The 9,708-nt window shown below is 28.3% G+C and overlaps 1 protein-coding gene across 1 annotated transcript in view; it reads left to right on the top strand.

Annotated features, from left to right (window-relative positions):
* LOC119676338 overlaps nt 1-9,708 on the top strand; it is a 20,195-nt gene that overhangs the window by 8,688 nt on the left and 1,799 nt on the right. The window lies entirely within an intron of this gene.

Here is a 9,708-nt window from a genome sequence, read left to right as displayed (position 1 = left end):
TTTTTGTATGATAAGTGTTTTAATTGATACTTGAAAAAATTATAAAAAAAATTATATTTTTTTTTATAATTTCCATTTCAATGAAATCCTAAAAAATAATAAATGTGAAATATTAAAAAAATTACACAAAATGGATAAACATTTTTATTAAATATGTTATGAACCATATAAATGATTTTATAGCTGGCTTTGCCTAATTAAATTATGTTTAAAAAATTTGTCATATATGACTTGCCTGCCTTTAAGATTATTCTATATTTGGATTGCAAAAGAAATTGGGTTCAGAAAGAGTTTGGATATGCCTGGTTTTAAGGTTGTTCTATTGTTTTGGTTTAAACCAAGAGATTAAGTTTAATTGATTTTTGTGCGTTGCTTCTCGTAAAGTTTGTCGATCACATTTAAAATCAAATTTAGTTACTAGATCTGGTATTCCTTTGGACCTAGATTGTTTGGATTAATTGGTTTTCAAAAAAGTAGCATAAAAAAATAATACATATTTAATTAATACATATTTACAAAAATTTTATACTTATTATAAATTTATTATTAATTTTAAAATAAATAATAAAATTTAATAAATATACACAAATTAAATAAAATATTTATTAATCCATAAAAATAATTCTTAGCATTTCTCCATGTAATATTTATTTATTTATTTGTGAGTTAACATTAAAATTAATTTTAAAGTTAACTAAGAATAAGGAACTGGACTGCTACGTCCTTTGTCTCCTCGTGCAATATTTTTTTAATTTTCGGCTACTGTATCTGGTTTTCATTTACACTGGACTTTAGTATTAATAAAGAGATCAAAATCACCATACAATAGATCTTCTCAACATCTTTCGTATAATGTTAGGGTATGACATATATATCTTTAATAACAAATTTATTATTGTCATGTTTTTTTTTTGTTTTGTGTTTTTTGTGTCTTATGTCCGGTGTCTTTCGCTTGTTCTTTTTGTCTTTTGTTTGTTTATTTGTCTTTCGTTCTTTTTTTTATTTTTTTTTTGTTCTTTTTTATGTTTGTGTTTTTTTGTCTGTTCTTTTTTATGTTTGTTTTTTTTTGTCACTTTTTCTTCTCTGTTTTTTTTTTTATTCTTTTTATTTATATTTTTATGTATTCTCTCATGATTATTTTTCTTTTCTTCCTTTGTTATTTTTTATATGTTCATTTTATTGTCTTTTCTTGTTCTTTTTCTTATCTTTTTGTTCGTTTTTCTTATCTTTTTGTTCTATTTTCTTTTCTTTTTGTTCTATTTTCTTTTCTTTTTGTTCTATTTTCTTTTCTTTTTGTTCTATTTTCTTTTCTTTTTGTTCTATTTTCTTCTCTTTTGTTCCTTTTTCTTCACTTTTGTTCCTTTTTCTTCAGTTATGTTCCTTTTTTCTTCTCTTTTGTTCCTTTTTCTTCACTTTTGTTCCTTTTTCTTCAGTTATGTTCCTTTTTCTTCACTTTTCGTATTTTTTCTTCTTCTTTTTTTCTTCCTTTTTTGTTCTTTTTCTTTCCTTTTTAGTTTTTTTTTATAGCGTATATAAATAACTTAATAAATCAAGAATCTAAGGTAATAAATTTAATATGTATGTAGGAATATTAATATATTAATTAATTTAATTAAATATTATTATCACTTGTAGATTCAGTGATTGTATATTGTACAATATCTCAATATTACTATATCTTAATTAATTTAATTAAATTTTAATTAATTATCTTAAGTTCACTTGTAAATTCAGTGATTGTATTGAAGTTACACATAATTGAAGGCTGACCCACAATTCTCTTTAATCGTTCTAATAAAAATAATTTAGCATTTATTATAATTTAAAAATAATAGCCTCCCAGAGACCTTCGCACTAATTATTAACCAATATTAAAGAATAACACAAATCATAATATAAATTTGATCACATAAATATAAATTTGAACCTTTCACTGAGTTCAGGGCTTGAGAAATGATATATAAAAATTATATTGTTTGGTTTTTTTCAAATTAAAAAACAGAAATCTATAAAAAATGTAATAAACTTTAGCAAATGTAATTCAAAAATTTATTTCGGCGTCAAAATGCCATAAATCGCGATATATCTTATTAAAATTATATTTTTCGCTAAAAGACTGTGTGATAAAAGCCGACTTCCACACAAGTGATTAGACTTCACACAAGAGGTTATTAAAAGTTTAACACATGATAGATAAAAGTCAAATAAAGAAAATAATAATATTCAAATGATATGCATAACACGTTTGTATTACCTCATAAATCAGACAGGCATTAAGTCGTACTAGACTCATAAACTTGGCTGCAATGTTTATTAAAAATTTAATTGTCATTTGACTGACAGCACATAAATGTCACGTTTGTTGCACCTAAAAGCGAGTTGCATTCTGCAACGCTGGTGGCTACAGTGAAGTATGTAACTCATTAGCCGGCATAATCCATGAATGCAAATGCAGCATGACTCCGCACTGGCATGCCTCATCAAAGGAATGCGAACGCACGCATGCGCGCATTTATGTTAATATAAAAGATGTTTGCCGTTAAAATTGATTACAGTAATTTTTGTTATTTATTCCTTTTGGTTAATAATTACAATATTTGTTTTAATATTTTAATTATAATACTAAATGTGCAAACTATTTTTAACTCAATTTTCTTAATTGCATTGCGTATCGGCAGGTGCTTCTCCGGCTTTGCTCTACAGTGCAGTGCGATTATTTGCTTTGCCGCTGCGTAAAGCTGGAAATTACTTGCATCCGCAATTGAGTCATCATCGGAGAGAAGGAGGCTGTTGTAATTGAAAAACTTTTAAAAATCGAACTTGAATTGCAGCTTAAACTGAAAATATGAAACACGATTTGCTATGCAGTTGTGAGGGGGAGAGGCATGAATGAAGAGTGGGAAAATGCATACAACACACAAATGTGCATGAAATTGAAATCAAGCTGCATGCCTGCCTGTCAGTTGAAGTTTATTAAAAACGAAACAGTTGCAAAATTGCTGCTGCCTTTCGGTTAGTTTGTTTTACTTTAGTTTGTTTACTTAATAACTTTTAATGGAGTTGTGCTATTAAAGCCACAAGTTTTTTCATTGCTGAACATGTCTGACAGACTCTAAAAGCATTCACCAGAAAAACTTATAAGCACTTCTCTGCGGACGCACCAAGAGTTACTAGCACGCATTCCTCCACATACGAGTATTGTAGTGTATGCACAGGCAACATTTTTACACATTCACATATGTCAAAATATTGAGGTTTCTCGTAACACCCTCTCCGTGTAGGTTTCAATCATGATCAGTTTCAGTTTTGTTCATGATTTTTCTTAATTTTTGGTTTTATATCTTTTTTGTTTTTTGTTTTTTGAATTTTTGATATTTTTACCTTACTTTGGTAAGTGTAAGTGCAGCATGGATACAGAGCATCCATGCAGCTTGTTGCATTTGCTCCACGCGGTGCGAAAGATGTTCAACATGATTTTCAAGTTTTGTTCGATATTTCTCTTGAATGACGTGATGGAATTAATTGCTCACTATTCCATTTACTCTGCTACATGATGAATGTTTGTTTATTTTTAAATAAATTACAAGTTTTTAATTTATTTTAAGTTTTTAACATAATGTTTTAATTAAATTTTTTCATTTAATTAATTTTAAAAGTAATAGAAAAAGTTAATGAATAACATTTTTTCAAATAATTTAATTTGTTTAGCTTTAAAGAAATATAAAATTAAATATTTTTCAAAATTAATCTTATACTATTATAAGTTTTTTTATTATTACCAGACTTAGGTCGTTTATTCCACACATGAACATATAAAAAAAAAATTAAAAAAAATTTTCACCTATAATATTGTCTTAAATATTTCAAAGATGTTTTAATTTTTGTAGAAAATATTCACATTACACATATTTCGGTCTACTTGGTACAACATCCTCAGTGTACAATAAGTAAAAAAAACAAATTCTTATATTACATTTAAGTTTGAGTATTTATTATAATAAATGTCAATCATTATAATAACTGTCATTTATAACAATAAGTACCATTTAATGCCATAAAAGACATTTATTATGTTGAAGCTATTTGAGCCAGTGCACTTGAGCTAAAAGTGCTCTTTCTTAACTGGAGATATTTTCAAAACCCCTCTTTACGCCTTGACTGGTTTATTGTTTGTCACTTCATTAGATTAAGCAATAATTGACCTCAGATCTGCATACCTCCCCGACAAGCCTGTAATCGTTCTGAGATTTGATAATGCGGTGTTAGTAAGTCTGTCAGTTTTTGCAAATAGTTTTAGGGCTCTATCGTTTATATATTTTTAGATTGGATCAATCTTGTGTTCCCTGAGCATGTCATTTGTCCTAATGTGCCATGGTACTTTTAAAAATTCTTCTCAGAGCCTGACTTTGTGCATTTTTTAACTGGCGAATAGTAGTGTTTGAAGTTTTGCTAAATGATACACACCCATATAGAAGTGACGGACAAATTATTTGATTATATATCCTGGCATTGAGATTTTCATTGCGATGAGTCTTATTTATCACACTAAATGCAATTTATTACAATAAATGACATATATTACAATAAATTTCAATATTTACAATAAATGTCAATTATTGCAATAAATGTCTTGTATTACAATAAATGTAAATATTAATTATTATAATGTATGCCATTAATCATAATAAATGCCGTCTATGACAATAAAGACCGTTTATGACTACAAAATGCCATTTATAACAATAAAGGCATTTATTGCAATAAAATGTATTTATATCAATCAAAGCTGTTTATTACAACAAAAAACATTTATTGAAATATAAATGAAGTTGAACCAATTTAATTGTTGTTATAACCGAACTGTAATACCACACTTATTAAGGAGCTAAATTTGCACTGAATGTGTTTAATGAGATAATTTCGCAGATCTAAATGGTTTGTGTCAGTAATAATTGATGTTTTAAGATACAGTGTTATTTCGGTTTAATGTAAGTCAGGTAACGTAACTTTCACGATACCTTTATAAAAAGGTCTAATTTATATTAGATTCATTCAAATGATCTATTTTGTTTATTGTAATAAAAAAACTTTTTTGAATGCATTACTGTTATTTTAATAAAATAAACTCATATCAAAACTATTCTCATATCATTTATGCTAATGTTAATAGGTATATTGTACAGTAAAATGTTTTTAAAGTATTATATAGTTTTTAGTATACTACAATCCTTTAAACTTTGACTCAAGCTTAGACTCTATGAAGTTCTCATGTTCTCTTGTTCCTTTTTTCCTATGACTATTTCCTTTTTCTCAATTCAGCGCTTTTAAAAAGGCCTTCTCGTCTTTACTTATCTTCCTTTGTTATTTTTTCGCTCTAAAAATAGACATAGAGATACTTTCCTCTTATCAATGTCTTTTTTTTTATTAATTCTATATATAATAATTATATATATGTTTGATATTATACAATACGAACATATGATTTGTTAGATACTTTTATTTTTTATTATTAATATTCAGATATCTTATATATTTTTCATGTATTTGCAAATATTTAAGGGCTAACTTTAAAGATAATCATTCCACCTCCTCACCACAAAAAAAAAACTTTAAAGATATAAGAAAAAACACTAATGCATTAACTCTTTGACGCATTCGATGTTTTTTATGTTAAGTCGGATTAGACTCACTTTTTCTAAGAAAAATCTATCTAACCTTAACTATACATGAAATCTGTCCATAAAATTTTTTCTAAATATATTATTCATATGCATATATAAATACTGTAGTTAATTTCTGGTAATAAAATATTTATATATAAGCGTATATAATAAATTTTAATCAATTATAATAATGTAAATATATTTTTTTTCTCCTTTCAGGTAAGTTGACTAAAACATCTCTGCATACAAATCTAACACTAATTTCATTTGAAGCCAACAAAGTTCGTAAGTTCAAAAAGATATAAAATTTTTTTAAATAAAATTTAAAAAATTAATAAAAATAAAAGTATTAAATTTTATTTAAAAATTTATTTATATATTTTGTAATTTTAATGTTTAAACAAAAAACTCATAAAACCAACATGTTGTCGCCTATCTGACCTACTCATTGCCGTAATAATATGCACATCAGATATATCAGATACGTACTGATTTCAATCTCATGGCATGATGAATAAAAATTGATACTCTGTTTGTGTCATAAATTAAACAAAAATAAGTATCGATTGAAATCGTTCAGGAAAATTATTAAAATGACTCCAGTTGAAAAGGTGCTTTAACAAAAAAAAAAAAAAAAAAAATCATATGGAAATGTAACCTGGAACAGAGGCGCCTGAACGGCATACAAAATTACACAAAAATTTTGTGTGCACGAACGTGTGAACAAGTGTGAGGTCCCCTGATGTCAAACTGATTTCAAGTAAATTATGTACGAGGTTGTGACATTTTGAAACATTATTTTATGAGATATTTAAAAATACATTTCATTAGAAAAATGTTTGTTTTTCTCTTTTGTTGATTTGGTTGTTACATTGACAAGTAAACGAGTTGTGTCAGCGGGTTGATGTGAGCTAAAATCTTAAAAACCAATAAAATGTATTGTAAAATGTGTAAATAAATAAAGTTTATAAAAAAACCATTTTAAAATATCAAATTTCACTTTGTTTAATATGCAAAAAGTTTAACTAAAGTCTTTGTGGATGTCGTACAGAATGACGAAGTCACTTATGTATATAGTCTGATAAGTACTTGTGAAACATCAGCTTGCTTGCTACATGCTTAAAGGTAACTTTTTAAGTTGCTACACAAAAAACTATTTCGGATATGTCCATTTGCAGTATTTCAATAAGTTTTTTTGGATTGTAAATATTTTGCTTACATACCCAAATGCATTTCACCTAAATTATTGATTTGCCTCGGTTGCTGCTTGCCTTACAGACATTTCCGCACACGCTCAGGTAATCGATATTATTACTGCACTGTGACCAATGCATTTCCTCCTGTTACTTTTTGTATGCCCTTTGATAATATTTGTTTAAATGCAATTTACGTGCTCTTCCCGCAGCGCATTTTCGACTTGTGTGTATCTACACGATTCACACTTTTTGTATGAATTTTTACCTTTATTGGTATTATTTTGTGCCTTGTAGCGATCAGCCGGATGCCGATCGCGGCTTAATTGATGATCCACGCTTGCGCAAACGCATTCACACTTCACTTTCCTTCTCAACTTGTCTCGATCGTCGCTTTGGCATTTTACTGTATTTTACTGCATTATTTTGTATGTTTTTATGGCTTTAATGCAATTGTTGTTTGCACTGCTGGCAACACTTTTTTCCTTTCTTTACCGTTTCTTTACCGTCTTGGCCCTTCGCCGTATATGATTACATTTAATAGGCCATTTAGGATTTCTTTGATCGGGTAATAATGGTAATAAATTTCGTTTGATTTAAGAAGTGTTGCAAGTTGCTTATCGTAAGATCACTTAACGGATGACGATATTGAAATTTTTATTCCATTGTTTAACTTAATGGGGGGTTATTGATGCATTGTTCTTTCTTTCGCTATAGGAAATATATCAAATTTATTTTTAAATGTTATATAGTAAATTTATATAATTAAAAACAAGAAGAAACGTTTTTTGACACCCCATGTATTTCTTCTAATTAACATATTAGTAACAGCATGATTTATAGGTAGGTCAATTAAATCTGCTTAGTGAATTAGTGAACGTTTTGGTACAACTATTCTACTATCTATATATTTTTTTATTTTTTTAAGACTACTAACAGTAAAAGATTTTACTTTTAGTTTTAGTGCTGAAACTTAAAATGAAAGAATATTAAGTTCTTACCAACTGAACACACACTTTTTAGTACCACAATATTTTATTAAGATTTAACACATAAAAATTTTGACAGCAAATTAAGTATTTAGTTTACATCTAGAAACATATGGCTATCGTGGAGTTCCATATTATGGGATGAACTAACGATTTTTAACAACAGTGCTCTCAATTAGGTAGAAGTGTTGTAGAAAATGGTGAAGGTAGTAGATCCTTTTCGGAAGTATTTAATAAATCTACTCGTTTTGGGCTTCCTGATCATTGTAGTATTTTTCAAGTGGATGAGACCACTATTAGGTAAATTTTAGCTTATCTTTATGTGGATAATATGTCTAATAAGAATAAAAACACAATATCAGTCAGTCAAGCTGCTTCAAAATGCGTGAATCCAGTTTAATTTACATCCAGAATGGTTTTTGACTGCTACACATCTCTTAAGGAGATGGCAACGCATTCAAGATTTCTCTTCCCTACGTTCGGGATCATATATATTTTCGACAATTGTAAAGCAAACGAGCTAACCAGACGAGGTGGTTTAGGTAATCATTCCGAACACTCCAAAAATTTGGGAATACTGTTGACATCACGTAAATATTTGTTGAATTATTACTGTGCTGAGGAATTTAGGATGAGAAATTTTTAAGAATGAGAAAACTCCAATGAAGTGGAAGTGTAGACATCAATATGTAGTTAACCTCATTCTTTACAAAAAAAAAAAAAATGCAGTATCAAACTGTATTTTCAGATCGAGAGATATTAGACTTATGATATTCTTGCTAACAGCTCACAGTAGATCAGGAAACCATGTTAGAAAATTGAATCTACATTTCAATCATTTCTATCTCAGTTGAAGAGAGGTCGATGAAAATGCTTTACATCTGCTTTGCTGCTGCCTAGCACATAGACAACGCCACACTATTATTTTAAGGAAGACCTTTTTTTTAAGGATTTTGGTAAACGTCAGGATAATCCACTAAAAAGTATTTTTAACTTTGCTAAATGTGCAATTGGTTTTTAAACTCTGACGTTTCTTTATACAGTAACACAATCGATGAATAGGTATAAGTGGATCATTTGTATAGCCGGCATAACCGAACCTACAACCTAAAATAATATATAAAGAAAAAACATTTTTAATACTATAATATTTTAGTAGTATTTAAGATATAAAAGGAGATTCAATAATCACTTCCTTATTTTGATCTCGATAGTAAAATAGTCTATGATTAAAAAATTAGTTTTACCGACACAAGTGCTCTAAAATTATGAAATTCACTACTTATTACAAAGTATTAAATCTATAAAAAATCCCATTTAGAAATAATATGAAAACGTAACTGCAGCACATTTCTGAACAAATCCGTAACAGAATTGCATTAATAAATCATTCGAAATGTTGCACTTGCCCTTGTAGACTGTAAATTGCCTGGCAAAGCAAAGTTGCCAAATAAATGAAAGCAATTGTGATAACGGAAGCAGCCAGAATATAACATTGACTGCACAACAACAAAATGTTTAAAACACCACACAAATCTGATAGAAAAATAAAGCTATAGAAAAATTGTTTTTTTCTACAAAATAACAGTGAAATAAGAAATATTAAACTAAATCAAAATTTGCAGTCTCGAGGCTAAAGACCATAGTCCAGACCAAAACCAATCAATATAAAATATCGGTGTTGCCACACGTATAGGTCTGATATGGTGCCTAACGAATAGAGTGGCTATTGAAGTTGCTACATGCTTTGCTGCTACTGCTACAGCTACTGTTGTTTAAGCTGTTCCTGTCTACTGTCTACTGTCTGATGCGCTTAATTCGTCAGTAAATGAGTTCCTTTTCTGGTGAAGCGTAAATGTCAGC

The sequence above is a fragment of the Teleopsis dalmanni genome, chromosome 2 (assembly GCF_002237135.1).
Source record: "Teleopsis dalmanni isolate 2A chromosome 2, ASM223713v2, whole genome shotgun sequence".
Taxonomy (NCBI): Eukaryota; Metazoa; Arthropoda; class Insecta; order Diptera; family Diopsidae; genus Teleopsis; species Teleopsis dalmanni.
Note: the sequence above shows the minus strand (reverse complement) of the source record. Positions and strands in the feature narration are given on the sequence as shown.